General features: G+C 39.1%; 1 long non-coding RNA gene across 2 annotated transcripts; it reads left to right on the top strand.

Moving 5' to 3' along the window:
* Nucleotides 1-13,771: 13,771 nt before the first annotated feature.
* LOC125189539 (uncharacterized) lies at nt 13,772-14,929 on the top strand. Of its 2 annotated transcripts, none has more exons than XR_016130520.1 (2): nt 13,772-14,518; nt 14,628-14,929. It is a non-coding gene; the product is annotated as an uncharacterized LOC125189539 (long non-coding RNA). The 2 variants fall into 2 exon arrangements; XR_016130519.1 differs by having other exon boundaries at nt 13,772-14,546.
* The last annotated feature ends 3,363 nt before the right edge of the window (nt 14,930-18,292 follow it).

The raw sequence follows: 18,292 nt of genomic DNA, 5'->3' as shown, positions 1-18,292 counted from the left end.
TCCCACCCTTCTATTATTCAATTTAAATACTTCAATTACTGAAAATATTTTCACAATATTAAAATGCATTAAAAATACCCGAACTACTATTACAAATTACTAAAAAATTACATAATTAAATTCATAATAAAAAAAAATTGATGTATGAATGAGAGATAATTTGATGTAAAGAATGGATGATGAATGTGGATATTTATAGATAATTGTGGTATAAAAAAAATTTAAAAAATTGAAAAAAAGGGTAAAAAAACGGCTATATTTTTGGGAATCAGAAAATATTTTCTTTTTCCTTTTTTCTGGATTATTTTCGATTTTTTATTATTTAAAAAAAAATTAACAGAATAAAAACGAGCCAATCAGGAGGCACCACATAGGCGTGCTCTTCGGCACATCAGTGCTCTTGCCGTGCCGTCAGCAAGAGCACAACAACGAGCAGGGTATGCGCCGCGCCAATGGTACGACAGTTGCGCTTAGCTAAGACCTTCGCCGCTGATGCTCTTATATTTGATTGAGGTCCTCCTTTTAAAATTACTTTTAAGCTATGAATCTAGTCTTAACTCACGTGACACTAGGGGTGGTTCGGTATGGTATACCGTACTGTGAGTGTCATACCGTATACCGATACCATACCAAATTTTTCGGTATACTGGAGTTTGGTATACCGCAAATTCGGTAAGGTAGTTTTTAATACCATTACCATACCGTATTTTCGGTATACCGTACTTTTGTGGTATACCAAAATGCGGTACAACATACCGTAATCCCTGTGCCACCGGAAAAAAAATCAATTATACCCAAAATATTTTAAAAAACAATTCTAGTGTCCAACTACTTTAAAAAGTCCAAAACAATTAAACTTCACCACAATCAAATCTTGTTCATGCAGTCGTTCTTTTTAAATTTTAGTACAAATATAAAATAAATATATATGGTGAACGTTAAGGTCCTACCACCTCCTTAGTGTTAAGCATCAAACAGATCACAGCCCAATCATTGGATTGGATGGTTGTAATATGCTACATATTAGACTAAAATTCTACATTATTAGTCATGATACATTATTACACTAAAATACTACTCCCTTCGTTCCATAGTAATGAAGGCGTTTCTTTTCGACACGGAAATTAAGAATAATTGTGTTAGGTGAGTTAAGTAAAGAGAGAATAAAGTGGAAAATGAAAAAAATAGAGAGATGAAGAGAGAAAAAAATAAGAGAGAGTAAAGTAGGTGTGGAAAAATGTGTTGACTTTTACTAAAAAGGGAAATGACTCTATTATTATGGAATGTACCAAAATGACAAAATGACTCTATTACTATGGAACGGATGGAGTACTACATTATTTTACTAAAATAGTACTCCCTCCGTCCCTATAAATTTGTCACTTATTTCCTTTTCCGTCCGTCCCTAAAAATTTGTCACCTTTCATTTTTACTATTTTTAGTAGTAGACCTCACATTCCACTAACTCATTCCCAATCACATTTTATTTTAAAACTAATATATAAAAGTAGGACCCACATGACATTAACTTTTTCAACTCACTTTCTATTACATTTCTTAAAACACGTGCCGATCAAAGAGCGCCAAATTTTAAGGGACGGAGGGAGTACATTATTAGTTAAGTTACATTATTAGACTAATAATCTACATTATTAGATGACACGTGACATTAATCTAACCGTTAGATGATCCAATGGATAACAAGTGTTTTGATTTTGAACAATATTTGCATGTTGAAAATGAACACACCACCCCTATACATATATGTTTATACATATAATAATCAATCGGTATACCGATATACCGTGTAGTATCGGTATATATCGACGATTCGGTATGCCGGTAGATACCGGTATACCGAATATTCAGTATGGCAATATATACCGTGGTATAGGAAATCTAATACCATTATCGTACCGAATCTTTCGATATGGTATGATACCGCACTAAAAACTACAATTTACCGAAAATCCGATATTTTCAATATTTTTTCGATACGATAAATCTGGTATTATGATATTTCGGTATAATTCCCCTCCCCTACGTGGGACACACCGATACACATGCTAATTTTGCTCTCATTTAGTTAAGATTTGTGTTTTACTCTTTATTCTTTTTAAATTGAAACTTGCCTTACGTTTGCTCTCATTTAGTTAAGATTTGTTAATTACTCTTTATTCTTTTTAAATTGAAGCCTGCCTTACGTTTACTCAGAATGTTTTATACTCCTTACTTTTATATTGTGTAAGTAGTAAGTTATGGAAAGGTTTAGATAACAATTTATATTTAGAAAAAATATGCTCAAAATTAGAAAATAAAAAAAAAATCTTCTTACACTTTTCTTTAGTAAAGTGTTAGGTACTTAGTATTAAAATAAACCCAATTTTATTCGTATTTAATAATATAATTGTTATAAATCAATCTATTATTTTTAATACTTAATGTATACAAATAGATTTAATTATATTTATTATTCACTAGTAATATGTCACGATCACATTCTCCCTAGTGGTAGTGACTGCATCTATACGTGACTAAATAACACTTTAGAAACAATATAATGGGATAAACATAACTGATAAGTCGAACATAGGACATTAGCCTCATAGGCGAATGTGAATCAAGGCCAAAATAAAGTCAGAGTGCGGTCTAGGTTCATAAATTCCTAGTACAAAATCCAAAAGCAGCGGAAGAGTCCAAGACAAAGTAGTATGTATGGAGACATACTACCTTGGGCTACCTATCTACTTATTTAAGGATCGTTCCCAACACCTTCGCCTGCTCGTCCACGTTCAACCTGCACATTTGAAAATAACATGCAGGGCTGAGTATTTGATATACTCAGTAGGCACATTGCCAAAAACAGTTCTATTTTAAATTGTCAATGCCATAGTTGAGTGATCACGGGGTTTTACTTAAAAGACCCGAGTCACTAAATACTTTTCCTTTAGTAAAGATTTTGATTGCGCAATCACATAACATGGATATACCATATCTGAAACTGATGTGAACCGGGAATGTGGCCACATTCCACGACGGTCACTGGACCGGCCAACTCCTTTGTTAGCTCACGGTCCCCTTATGTGTACTCTAGTCCGAGTAGGGTTTGCGGCCCTATTGGGACCCGAATTCGATTTAACTTAAATTGGCATAGCCAAGCAGATAGGTAATCATAAAACAAAACATGGCATGACAACATACTTGAGCAAAGATTCACATTTTCATACTGAAATCACGTTTTGAAAGAAATGCCCACCTCAAAGCAAAATCTCTATCCGTAAGTTCTTTAACTTGGCCTTAGATGACGTGTGAAGACGTCCCTTTAGGAAATAAAATAATACTTAATTAGATTTTGAGATATCCATTAAGCTTAAACATGAATGCATTCTATGTGCGTGCTCTTATTCTTTTTCTTATTTTTCTAGAAAAAGTTCTAGAATTCTTGAATATTAATTAAATCAGTAGATTTAATTTACTTGGAACGCTTAACTAGAGGGTGTTACCTCCTATGCCATTTATTCAAGAACTAAAAAACTCGAGGTGGGCTCATGATTTAATTTATCATCGTGGAATTAATTAGCGGATCATTACTTAACCTCAATTATTTGATTGAGCAACATAGGTGGGCTCATGATTTAATTAGGCTAAGGCCCAATCTCCTACTTTATTTTAATTATTAGCCCAACTTCTTAGATCATCAAAAGAATTATAGCCCATTCTCTATTTAAAACCTTAGCCCATGATTTTAGTTAATAGAGGCCCGAAACAAAAACTAATAGTGGCCCAAGCACTAATGGCCCAAACTTCCTCTTCCCATCTCCATCGGTCCCTACTCTCTCTCTCTTCTTTCTCAAAATCCCCAAATCCTAAATCCCTAATTGAGAGAAAATCCGCTCGGAGGAGAAGCAGCGGCGCGACGCCTCATCCCTCGCCGTTCGCCGCTCCAGTCGGCGCCTCCTTGCGCCGCCGAAATTCGATCCCCTTCCCCTCTTCTATCTAAGTCGCGAGGATCGAGAAGCAGCGCCTCTCATCTTCCCTCGCGGTCTCCGGCGAATTCGCCATCGCCGCTCGTCGCCATTCGCCGCTGCCTCCTTCGCGAGGCAGCTACGACACTCACCGAAGACTCACGTCTGTTGCCTCCGTCTCATGCTCCCGTCCTCGGCGAGTCTAGCAGCAGAGAGGAGGCATCGCCTCCTTGACTCCCCCTCTCGACTGCTACACAACGGTGCAGCACCTCAAGCCAGCCGCCAGCTCTGGAACGACGACGAGCTGGTGCCGTCACTGCCACGCGGCTGAGGCCTCACCGCTTCTCCGCGGCAGCATCCGTCATCGCCGTCCAAGGCTCGGGGAGCGACAGCTGCTGCTCCGCGGTGATCCTCGGGGCTCCGTCGCCTGCCGGGCAGCCCTTCTAAGCTAAGTCTCGTATTTAAGTCCTTAGTTTACATTTTATTCTAGATTTCCAGTTTTGAGCATGTCCTTTGTGATGTTGGAGATCTTGGCTAATGTGTTTTAAAGTTGATTTTGGAGGGACATTAGCTCCCTGGAATGAGCTTGATCTTGTTTATCTTGATATGTTAAGTGTTGCTTCTATGATTCCAAGAGTTGAAGTTTTACTAGCCTGAAATTACCCTATGTGTTTGGCTAAGAAAGTCGATCTCTTGATTATTGGAGCTTGCTACTTGTGTGAGGCTGAACTAAATGTAGTTACACTTGTGCCACTAAGTTCTTGCACTATGTTGCCATTGTTCTAGACATGATGCAAGATAATGTGTTGAGGTGTGGGGGGGTTTACCTCTCGGTCTTACGGCTGTTTCGAGAAAGTTCTTCTTCCTCTCACACTTGCTACCGCTTGCTCTTGGTTTTCCTTAGAGTTTTTGCTGAATTTTGTGATGTGTAAAAGGGAGTTGAATGTGGTGTGGAGGGGATTTTATAGGCTGATTGTGGTGTACTCGTGAGGCATTAATTTTGGATGTTGTACTACCTTGTTCCCTTTTTGCAGGGGATCCCCCTTTTGACTATGATTCTGCAGCAAGATATACTTGAGAATTGGCTCTATTAGAGTACTTAGTACTTGGCTATTAACTCCCATTGTTTGCTTGTGGCTGGTGAGAAACAGGTGCTGCATTAGGGTGGAGGATTTGCAGGCTGGACTTGCCCCCTTTTGGGTAAGTCTTTGGTCTCTCCACTAAAGAGGTGTTGTCCATTCTCTTCAATTAGTAGCCCCCCTTATTTCCTTTTGTTTCTTAGCAATTTAAGCTGGTCCCTACATTGCAGGTTGGGAGGGGACTTGGGCTGCCAAGTTGCTGTCTGAGACGGCTTGATGCCTCGGCCCAACGGGCTGATCGGAGAGGGCTGCGACTTCCGGCCCGGAAGAAGAGACCCGATGCCATTTGTTCCATGCATATTTCATCTTTTTTTTTTGTTTCTTAGTTGTCATTAATTAAGCCTTGTTCTAAGTATTGTAGTATTTGAACATTAGTTGCTCGTTAATTGCATAAGAAATTTCTATTCGAAAATTCGTGATATATTACAATGTAAATTCCAATTGTTTAGTTCATTTGATTACTTTAGCTTTTACTTGCAACTAAAAGAATTAAATCTCATAACAAGGGCTCGAGTTCCAATAACTCTTGACCATGATGCTTCCATAAAACTTTCACTGTTACAATAGATTTATTCCTCAATTCCTTGACCTTCCTATCCAAGATTGTCTCTGGCTTCTCTTCATAGCTTAAGTCTGGTTCCAAAACCATCTCCTCTTGGTGGACTATGTGTTTTGGGTCGAACACATATTTCCTCAATTGTGACACATGAAAAACATTGTGCACATTCCCGAAACTCGGTGGGAGTGCCAATCTGTACGCCACAGGGCCGACTTCTTCTAGAATCTCGTAGGGTCCGATGAAACGTGGTCTTAGCTTGTCCGTGACACCAAATCTCGAAATTCCTTTAGACGGGGATACTTTCAGGAACACTTTCTCTCCCGCCTTGAACTGCAGATCAGTTCGGCGAGCATCTGCGTAAGACTTTTGCCTATCTTGAGCTTCCTTGATCCTCTCACGGATCTGGCGGACGATCTCTATCATTTCCTCCACAGAATCCGGTCCAAGCGTCTTTCTCTCACCGACTTCATCCCAGTAAAGCGGTGACCTACATTTCTTTCCATACAGTGCTTCATACGGGGCCATATTTATAGTTGCTTGATAACTATTGTTGTAAGCAAACTCTATGAGTGGTAACACTGGCTCCCACTTCCCTCCACGATCGAGCACCACGGCTCTCAGCATATCTTCCAAGGTCTGGATCGTTCTTTCAGACTGCCCATCTGTCTGTGGATGGAATGCAGTACTGAAATTCAATCTAGTGCCCAGCTCTTGCTGCAGGCTTATCCAAAATCTGGAAGTAAATTTTGGATCACGGTCTGATGTGATTGTTATCGGTATTCCATGTAAGCGTATGATCTCTTGCACATAGATCTGAGCTAACTTGTCCGATCCGTAAGTGATACGAACTGGTACGAAGTGAGCGCTTTTGGTGAGGCGATCTATAATCACCCAAATAGCAGTGTTTCCTCGTTGCGACTTTGGCAGTCCTGTCACGAAATTCATCGCAATGTGCTCCCATTTCCACTCTGGGATCTCAAGGGATTGCAACTTTCCATAGGGTCGTTGATGTAGAGCCTTCACCTGTTGACATGCTAGGCATCTTTCTACAAACAACGCTATGCTCCTCTTCATGCCATCCCACCAAAAATGCTTCTTCATATCTTGATACATTTTTGTACCTCCTGGGTGGGCGGTGTAGGGTGTCTCATGTGCTTCACTCATGATCTCATTTCTGAGAGCCTCGTCATTGGGCACACATAATCTTCCTTCAAAAGTGAGTGCGTTATCCGCTTCTTCGCGGTAACTCACCTCTTTTCCCATCCTCACTTTAAGACGAATTTTCTCTAATGCTTCATCACTCCTTTGAGCCTCAACAATTCTGGCCCTTAAGTCTGGTTCAATCACTAAAGTGGCGATCCTACTTTCCACCGTCTCTGGTGCTCTCACTACATCTAGTCGCATCTTAGCAAATTCGCGTATAAGCTTCTCATTCTGTGTGAGGAAGGTGGCCACTTGGGGTGTAGCCTTCCTGCTCAAGGCATCTGCCACTATATTCGCTTTGCCTGGGTGGTAATTTATACCACAGTCATAATCCTTGACTAATTCGAGCCATCTGCGTTGTCGCATGTTCAAATCCTTCTGCTCGAAGAAGTACTTAAGGCTCTTGTGGTCCGTGAAGATCTCACATCGAACTCCGTAGAGGTGATGTCTCCAAATCTTCAAGGCATGTACCACTGCTGCCAGTTCCAGATCATGAGTGGGGTATTTTAACTCGTGCGGCCTGAGTTGGCATGACGCGTACGCAATCACCTTGCCATTCTGCATCAGTACGCATCCGAGTCTGGTCTTTGATGCATCGGTGTACACCACATAGTCTGCTCCTAGTGCTGGCACGGCTAGGACTGGTGCGGTGGTCAACTTTTCTTTTAACAGCTGGAAGCTTGCTTCACATTCCTGCGTCCAATTGACCTTAGCTCCTTTCTTGAGCTGTTGAGTCATTGGTCTGGCTATTTTCGAAAATCCTTCAATAAACCTTCGATAATATCCAGCCAATCCTAAGAAACTTCGAATCTCATTAGGTGTTGTTGGTGACTGCCAACGTTGTACTGCTTCCACCTATGTAGGGTCCACTCGGATCCCTTCTGTCGTCACTATGTGTCCAAGGAAGTTCACCTCGTTAAGCTAGAACTTACATTTGCTAAACTTAGCATAGATCTTCTCGGCTCTTAACGTTTCCAAGGTGGTCCTCAGATGTTCCTCGTGTTCCTTCTCTTTCTTCGAGTAGATAAGCACATCATCTATAAAGACTAGGATGAACTTGTCCAGGTACGGGTGGAACACGCGGTTCATTAGTTTCATGAACACAGCTGGGGCATTTGTAAGCCCAAAAGTCATTACAGTGAACTCGTAATGGCCATGTCTGGTGCGGAACGTACTCTTTCGTACATTGTCCTGTCGAACCTTCGGTGGTGATAATCTGGCCTCAAGTCCATTTTCGAGAACACACCGGCTCCTCAAAGTTGGTCAAAATAGGTCATCAATCCTCGGTAGAGGGTACTTGTTCTTGAGCGTCAACTTGTTCAACTCTCGGTAGCCGATACACATTTTCAGTGTTCCGTCTTTCTTCTTCACGAAGAGTACTGGTGCGCCCCATGGTGACAGACTGGGTCGGATGAAACCCAGGTCTAGCAGTTCCTATAACTGTATCTTTAGTTCTTCTAACTCTTTAGGCACCATTCTATATGGTGACTTAGACCTTGTGGCTAATTCAAGCCCTTCATTGATTAATTTATTTCGTCGGAACTGGTGAAGACATTCATCCTCTTAGATTTCGTCGTCAGTTTCTCCAATGCTTGCATCGATCGTAATTGTAGCCATTGAGATAACGGATTGACCTCGTAACCTCCCACTTAGCTGGTGTAGTCTACCTTGCTATACATGTTTTGTCATGAGTTAGCACAGACTTCGTATCTTTGAATACTGGAGTAGTGCGTGTGGGGGTGTAGGCTTCTTTCTTCAGACATTACTAACTCCATACTTTTCGCATTTCGTGGCTAACGTTCGTCCTTACTCTATATTATAGGACTCCAATTCCTTTCTCTTGTGATATCTCTTTAAAATATTCGATTTTCCCTTCCGTAGTAGGGATGGTAAGTAGCGATGACATCACGCGTTCTTCTTCTAAATGTCTCTCCAGTTTTGGCTTTTGCTGGCTATCTTTCAGATGAGTCTCTTTTGTTGATGGAGTTCGTTTCGTCGAACGTAAACTATGAATGTACTCGCATTTTCTCCATGATTTTTATTACATAACCATGATTGAGTCTTCATTCTTGTGGCTCGCTTATCTTACTCGCAATAACCATTTCTATCGATTAAACGTTTATATATATAAAGGTCTGGTACATCATCGAAAGTCATTTGATCCATGTATATTCCTTAACATTTCTCTTCTTGATGGCTAGTTATCTATGTACATAGCATGATATTCGATTTTTTTTTACCAGCCTATTATAAGCGGTACGTAGTGTAATATTTAACGTTTCGTATTGTCGGTTATGCGACACTTCTGGTTGGTCTATCATTTTCATCACGTGTGTCAAAAGAGACCTATTCATCATACGTATCTGAAAGGAATTAAGGCTATGCATTTCTCGAGAGTCTTATATCAAGAACTCGAAGATTACTCTAACAGTCTTAACTTGGATAGGAAACATAGAAGGAGCATGACTGAAAATTTGAAGGTCTCCATAATATCAAAGGGGACAAGAATATCATCTCTTGTTCGACTCTTATGAATTTTCATCATCAAATTTCAACAATTTATTTTGAAGGAAAATACTAAGTTCAATGGAATTTATCGTGTCAATTCAAGGAACTAGGTGGTCCAAATGGTTTCAGATAAACCCATAGAATTTGAAAACTCACTTCTGATGGGAGCTTGAAAGAACATGAGGTAGGTCATGAGAATGAGATGACATTGTATTAACTCTCAATTTCCATAGTAGGCTGTCAACTAAGATAGTGCAATTGTCCGCTCAAATTGACTAGATCCGGACATCAAGGATGATGGTTTCAACATGTCAAGACCTCAGATGATTAGTCGCAGGAGGGTTTAGAAATGTAAACAATTGCCATGAATTAACGTTGATCATGGTTTACCAACATCATAATGTGGAAATCATGGAAATACATCAATGGATTCACAGTAGTGGCCAAAGTGAAAGAAATATTTTTGGGGAAGTCAACTACCATCAAGGAAAATGCAATACATTAGCCTTAACTTAGTGTTTCAGAAAGAAATCATGAGCTTGAAACAATACATGTAGTGGAACTGAGCTAAAAAGAGTTTTTACCCCTATAAGAATGACATAGTCACAAATATGGTTGCCGAATAAGGAGGTGAACAAAAGTCCCACTTAATGTGCCATTCTCAGAGGAGAAATTTCTGAACAATAGATGAAGTTATATCATGAGAGTTAAAGAAACCAGGATATTGATCTTGCAAATGGGGGCATCATAGGAGACAACCACCAATAAAGGTGTTTGAGAACATATGAGTCTTCTGAATCTAAGATTTGAAAGTAAGTCACCACTTTCGTTGAAAAAAATGATAGTGACTTATTACTTGCCAAAATGCGAGTCAATCAAAAGTCTTAAATAGACGGCAAGACACCCTTGTTAAGGATGTTCAAAATGAGATTATTTCGAAGGGCATGGTTGTAAGCAACTTTAGAATCGAAGGTTTATGACCGGAGCTTAAGAAGTCATCACTTTACATTTTTTGAATAACGAGCTCAACTACTATAGCCAATAACTGAAAGAGAGCCACAACTTTCATAGGAAAGGAAAAAGTGAGGCATTACTTGCATAAATGCAAGTCAATCTAGAGTCTAAAGTAGACGAGGGCATTTTCATTAAAGAGGTTCATAGAAAGAAATCGATGGGAATCCATGTAAGTACTGTTGATCATAATCATCTGTCCCAGTTATGTGACACTTCCTTGGTTGTTCTTTCGGAGCTCGAACATGATCAGAGCGTTCAAGGAAACCATACATTCCAAGCTAGGATTCTTGGTGTTACTGCTAATAACTGTCGTTGAAGGTCATATTTTCATAATGTTCCCGATAAGTCAGGACGGTCATTCTCGTAAAACATTGCACTCTCCATCGTGCTTCACAACGTGCTATAAGCATTGTTTCTAGATCGCGTAGCCTCCTTGACTTGCTACGCAAGACTGGATCACTTAATTAGATTGTATGTACGATATCTTTTGGTGTAAGGATACACCTCCTTTACTGGATCGAGGGTACGCTCATTTCGGTTATGATTGAGTTCATGAAGGCAAAAGGAACTTCATGTTGTTCTCATCATTTAAAACGTTCAACCGACGCCCATGTGCCGTAGGTAGTTTCTCGTATCTCGTGTGATCGTTACCATCTAAGAATAGATGGGTTATTTATAAATTGTTAAGTTCATTATTGTACATTTGGAATTGTTCCAATTACAACATTATGGATCGCGGCCTCGTCAAGACATAGGGTAGAGGAAAAGGTGTGGGTTTCCCTTTTTAGACCCATTCACCTATATTTCCTCATTTTGAAAACAAAACTAGGGTTTTGCCCTGACTTGCATATACTTGTTCGTTTTATCGCTTAGGAAAGCGGAAAGGAAGTCATCAACTTATATCACTGTTCAAGAGCGTTCAGCCTAATGTACTTCTTAGGCATACTATGTTCGCATGCATTAGTCATTTCGTAACTTTCTAAAAGTTCTTAATCTATCATCATACTTCACATAATCGAGCATGCGTAATTAATAATACTTTAGCATTTGTCTCAAGACATCCTTATGCCTAACATTTTAAACTTGAAATTCCATAGTTCATAGGAAAAATTGGAATTTACAAGCTTTTCCTTGAAAACGTTGAATGTTTCCATAATATCTTCAGATAGAAATCATTTTTCCTCTTATCAAGTTCTTTCATGAATAACTGAAAATTTTCTGGTAAGAACTTCTTTCTTACCTCATTGCTGCAGTTGAACGTGACGAGTCGAGGTGTTGGGTCCCTTTAAGCTTTCCATTTTAGTACTATTCTAGTCTAGTACTATCATTCTAGACTAAGTCTTGAAAAGAAGGTTCTTGGGTCCAGAGCGAAAGAACGTTGCTCTGATACCACTCTGTCACGACCACATTCTCCCTAGTGGTAGTGACTGCATCTATACGTGACTAAATAACACTTTAGAAACAATATAATGGGATAAACATAACTGATAAGTCGAACATAGGACATTAGCCTCATAGGCGAATGTGAATCAAGGCCAAAATAAAGTCAGAGTGCGGTCTAGGTTCATAAATTCCTAGTACAAAATCCAAAAGCAGCGGAAGAGTCCAAGACAAAGTAGTATGTATGGAGACATACTACCTTGGGCTACCTATCTACTTATTTAAGGATCGTTCCCAACACCTTCGCCTGCTCGTCCACGTTCAACCTGCACATTTGAAAATAACATGCAGGGCTGAGTATTTGATATACTCAGTGGGCACATTGCCAAAAACAGTTCTATTTTAAATTGTCAATGCCACAGTTGAGTGATCACGGGGTTTTACTTAAAAGACCCGAGTCACTAAATACTTTTCCTTTAGTAAAGATTTTGATTGCGCAATCACATAATATGGATATACCATATCTGAAACTGATGTGAACCGGGAATGTGGCCACATTCCACGACGGTCACTGGACCGGCCAACTCCTTTGTTAGCTCACGGTCCCCTTATGTGTACACTAGTCCGAGTAGGGTTTGCGGCCCTACTGGGACCCGAATTTGATTTAACTTAAATTGGCATAGCCAAGCAGATAGGTAATCATAAAACAAAACATGGCATGACAACATACTTGAGCAAAGATTCACATTTTCATACTGAAATCACGTTTTGAAAGAAATGCCCACCTCAAAGCAAAATCTCTATCCGTAAGTTCTTTAACTTGGCCTTAGACGACGTGTGAAGACGTCCCTTTAGGAAATAAAATAATACTTAATTAGATTTTGAGATATCCATTAAGCTTAAACATGAATGCATTCTATGTGCGTGCTCTTATTCTTTTTCTTATTTTTCTAGAAAAAGTTCTAGAATTCTTGAATATTAATTAAATCAGTAGATTTAATTTACTTGGAACGCTTAACTAGAGGGTGTTACCTCCTATGCCATTTATTCAAGAACTAAAAAACTCGAGGTCTATTCATCGTTAGCGTATAAATTCTTAAAATTAATTATTCGAGCACTTAAGCTAAGGTCCGGAAATTAAATTTATCGTCGTGGAATTAATTAGCGGATCATTACTTAACCTCAATTATTTGATTGAGCAACATAGGTGGGCTCATGATTTAATTAGGCTAAGGCCCAATCTCCTACTTTATTTTAATTATTAGCCCAACTTCTTAGATCATCAAAAGAATTATAGCCCATTCTCTATTTAAAACCTTAGCCCATGATTTTAGTTAATAGAGGCCCGAAACAAAAACTAATAGTGGCCCAAGCACTAATGGCCCAAACTTCCTCTTCCCATCTCCATCGGTCCCTACTCTCTCTCTCTTCTTTCTCAAAATCCCCAAATCCTAAATCCCTAATTGAGAGAAAATCCGCTCGGAGGAGAAGCAGCGGCGCGACGCCTCATCCCTCGCCGTTCGCCGCTCCAGTCGGCGCCTCCTTGCGCCGCCGAAATTCGATCCCCTTCCCCTCTTCTATCTAAGTCGCGAGGATCGAGAAGCAGCGCCTCTCATCTTCCCTCGCGGTCTCCGGCGAATTCGCCATCGCCGCTCGTCGCCATTCGCCGCTGCCTCCTTCGCGAGGCAGCTACGACACTCACCGAAGACTCACGTCTGTTGCCTCCGTCTCATGCTCCCGTCCTCGGCGAGTCTAGCAGCAGAGAGGAGGCATCGCCTCCTTGACTCCCCCTCTCGACTGCTACACAACGGTGCAGCACCTCCAGCCAGCCGCCAGCTCTGGAACGACGACGAGCTGGTGCCGTCACTGCCACGCGGCTGAGGCCTCACCGCTTCTCCGCGGCAGCATCCGTCATCGCCGTCCAAGGCTCGGGGAGCGACAGCTGCTGCTCCGCGGTGATCCTCGGGGCTCCGTCGCCTGCCGGGCAGCTCTTCTAAGCTAAGTCTCGTATTTAAGTCCTTAGTTTACATTTTATTCTAGATTTCCAGTTTTGAGCATGTCCTTTGTGATGTTGGAGATCTTGGCTAATGTGTTTTAAAGTTGATTTTGGAGGGACATTAGCTCCCTGGAATGAGCTTGATCTTGTTTATCTTGATATGTTAAGTGTTGCTTCTATGATTCCAAGAGTTGAAGTTTTACTAGCCTGAAATTACCCTATGTGTTTGGCTAAGAAAGTCGATCTCTTGATTATTGGAGCTTGCTACTTGTGTGAGGCTGAACTAAATGTAGTTACACTTGTGCCACTAAGTTCTTGCACTATGTTGCCATTGTTCTAGACATGATGCAAGATAATGTGTTGAGGTGTGGGGGGGTTTACCTCTCGGTCTTACGGCTGTTTCGAGAAAGTTCTTCTTCCTCTCACACTTGCTACCGCTTGCTCTTGGTTTTCCTTAGAGTTTATGCTGAATTTTGTGATGTGTAAAAGGGAGTTGAATGTGGTGTGGAGGGGATTTTAAAGGCTGATTGTGGTGTACTCGTGAGGCATTAATTTTGGATGCTGTACTACCTTGTTCCCTTTTTGCAGGGGATCCCCCTTTTGACTATGATTCTGCAGCAAGATATACTTGAGAATTGGCTCTATTAGAGTACTTAGTACTTGGCTATTAACTCCCATTGTTTGCTTGTGGCTGGTGAGAAACAGGTGCTGCATTAGGGTGGAGGATTTGCAGGCTGGACTTGCCCCCTTTTGGGTAAGTCTTTGGTCTCTCCACTAAAGAGGTGTTGTCCATTCTCTTCAATTAGTAGCCCCCCTTATTTCCTTTTGTTTCTTAGCAATTTAAGTTGGTCCCTACATTGCAGGTTGGGAGGGGACTTGGGCTGCCAAGTTGCTGTCTGAGACGGTTTGATGCCTCGGCCCAACAGGCTGATCGGAGAGGGCTGCGACTTCCGGCCCGGAAGAAGAGACATCGATGCCATTTGTTCCATGCATATTTCATCTTTTTTTTTTTTTTTGTTTCTTAGTTGTCATTAATTAAGCTTTGTTCTAAGTATTGTAGTATTTGAACATTAGTTGCTCGTTAATTGCATAAGAAATTTCTATTCGAAAATTCGTGATATATTACAATGTAAATTCCAATTGTTTAGTTCATTTGATTACTTTAGCTTTTACTTGCAACTAAAAGAATTAAATCTCATAACAAGGGCTCGAGTTCCAATAACTCTTCGTGAAAAGAGAACTTGCATCATTAGTTCGACAATAACAAAACGAAAGAAAGGAAATAAGGGTGCGGGTATTACATAATAATTTTTTACAATTTTATTTATCATTCACTTAATGTTATTACTTCCCCCGTCCCTGAAAGTTTGCCCCAAAGTGAGACAATATTTGGGGGACGGATGGAGTATAATACCCAAAATTTATGCATTATAATGTTATTTTTGTTTATTATTGATATGATTTTAATTGTTTTTATAATATATATATCATTAAATATATATTACCGGTTGGACCAGTTGAACCATGAACCAATAGTTACGCCGGTTTGTCTACCGGTCCGATTTTTAAAACATTGGTTAAAATAGTGTTAGTGGATAGTAGAACCTATATTATTATTATTATTATTATTATTATTATTATTATTATTATTATTATTATTATTATTATTATTGTTGTTGTTGTTGTTGTTGTTGTTGTTGTTGTTGTTGTTGTTGTTGAGGTCTAATTAGGGGTGGTTCGGTACGGTATACCGTACCGGGAGTGTCATACCGTATACCGTACCGAAAGTTACGGTATGACAAAAACCATACCGATACCGTACCGTAAGTTTCGGTATACCGGAGTTCGGTATACCGGAAATTCGGTATGGCAGTTTTCCATACCGTTACCATACCGTGTTATCGGTATACCGTACCGCATTTCGGTATACCGTACTTTTACGGTATACCGAACTGCGATAAAGCATTCCGATATACCGTTATACTGTGTTTTGCGGCACGGCATACCGTTATACCATTATATCGTGAAAAAATCTATTATATCCAAAATATTAAAAAAATATATCTTGTTTTCAACTAATTCAAAAAATAGGATTCCCAATTTTGATTCTTTTATTTTTGTATAATAAAAATTCTTATTTTTTAAAACTTAGTTTAAATATAACATATATAAATATATATTTATATATTATATATATATCAATCAGTATACCGGTATACCACGGTATACCGAAGCATCGGTATATACCGAATCTTCGGTATACCGCGGTATACCACGGTATGGGAAATCTAATACCGATACCGTACCGATCTCTATCGGTACAGTATCATACCGTACCGAAAACTACGGTATACCGAAAAAACGGTATTTTCGGTACGGTAAGTCCGGTATTCCGGTATTTTGGTATAATTCCCCAGCCCTAGGTCTAATGGTATAAGTTGGAAATAAATTCACTAGTCAAGACTACCAAAGGGGTGACATGGTATGTTTATTTGACATGTGGAAATAAATTTACATCTAAACTAATTTCACTCAATGGGGCATTAACTTTTTCGGGAAAAGGCTAAACTATGGGGAGTAACATTTTTGGACTTCCTATATATACAATATAATTTGCATCCATATATATATATATATATATATATAGGGATGCATTAAGGTCCTTACACCCCCTTAGTCTTAAACACAACACTAATATCTGCCCTTGGATTATAGATTTTGATGGTGGTGATTTAAAACATGCGACCTACATTAATACATTTTTTCGTTACATTACGAGGGTAGAATTGGAATGACGATAATTGAATCATTAGTTTTAAACTGCATCTCCATGATTTTCTCCATTTAATTAAAACCGATGATACGTATCCTACTCTCTCACCATCATTTCACAATTGAGTCTCCCCAAATTCTCTCTCGACAGAAACCCTTCAATCCCCAATCTTCCATCCCCATTGGCTCTCCTCAAAACCCCCAATCTCGTTGAACCCTAATCCTAAATAGTTGAAGCGCCGCCGAACCAATTACTACAAATCGAAGCCGTGAAGTTTTTTTGCTCGAGTCGGTGTGTCAATTGAAGGTTACGGTTTGCTGATTTGAAGACGAACGTGAACTAGGTGAGTCGATTTCTCCGAGTTTCAGTCATTATTTCGCGAAATCAACCATAGACGTTGGGTTTGGGTTGTGATTGAAGTTTATGTTGTTTGGTATTCAGTTTGGATTATGTGAATCTATGATTTTCAGTGTTTTTTACTCAATGATTAGAATGATTTTAGTCTGGGTTTCGTTTTTTTGGTTGTTTTTCGAAATATAACCGATTATTTGGTGGTATTGGTTTGCATCACTTGTTTTTTCTGTCTGTAATGTTCACTATGTTTACCTTTATTGGTTTACATCATTTCACTAGTAAACTACATTATTTGAATTTTAAGTTTTCTATGGATTAGGTACATTATCTTTAAAATAGGCATCTAAAGTGGTTAGTTGCAAACTATTTGACTTCGGATGTATTTGTATCGTCTACATTACTTAACTGATTCTCTTACATTATTTGTGTATTTATGTGAAATTGTGAATCAACTGAATACATTATTTATTTTATCATGTTACATCATTTAGTCGGATGTGTACATTAATCGTTCAATTTTGATACATCATATTATGTTACATCATTTAGCCAGTTATGTACATTAAATGATTCTATTTTGATAAATCATATGATGTTACATCATTTAAGTAGATATGTACATTACTTATTTCTGGCTCGATACATCATTTAGCCTGATGTGTACATTAAGTGTACTAAGTAATGAGTAATGTACGAAGATAGTATTTTAATGTATCTTTTTATTATTCTGTTTGTGATCAGATGGGCCACCATGATTCGAGAAACTCTCCAATGCTAAAAGATATACAGAATGACAAGGAGAAGCATACGAGCAAGAGGAAATATTGACATTTTTTTAGTTTGTTTTCTAGATATATTGTTTTTTTATACTTGCTTTAAGACGTATATTATTTAGGAGTAGTTAAGTATTACATTGTTTTGGAGTTATCCCACTTTATAATTTTATCCCTACTATTATTATTTTTATAAGGGGATGTATTCAGGTCAGAACGCTAAGTATAAGTAAAACTCAAAACACTTGCAGTCCATTGGATCTTATGATCTAACGGTTAGATTAATGCCACGTGTCATCTAATGATGTAGAATTTTAGACTAATAATGTAGCTCGGATAATAATGTAGCATTTTAGTTTAATAATGTACAGTTTTAGTCTTACAATGTACATTTCTAGTCTAATAATGTACCTCGGCTAATAATGTAGATTTTTAGTATGATAATGTAACTAATCACAACCATCCAATCTAATGATCCAAGGGCTGTGATTAGTGCTGTGTTTTACACTAAGATGCTGTAAGGACCCTAACACACCCCTTTTTATAAGTTTACATCTATATACTTTTGACCCATGGATTGGTATACCCAAAGGACATATTCAAGTTCCCTTCAACATTATTTTCTACA

Source organism: Salvia hispanica, chromosome 5 (genome assembly GCF_029641045.1).
Source record: "Salvia hispanica isolate PSC_SH4W2 chromosome 5, Shi_PSC_v1, whole genome shotgun sequence".
NCBI classification, from domain to species: Eukaryota; Viridiplantae; Streptophyta; class Magnoliopsida; order Lamiales; family Lamiaceae; genus Salvia; species Salvia hispanica.
Note: the sequence above shows the minus strand (reverse complement) of the source record. Positions and strands in the feature narration are given on the sequence as shown.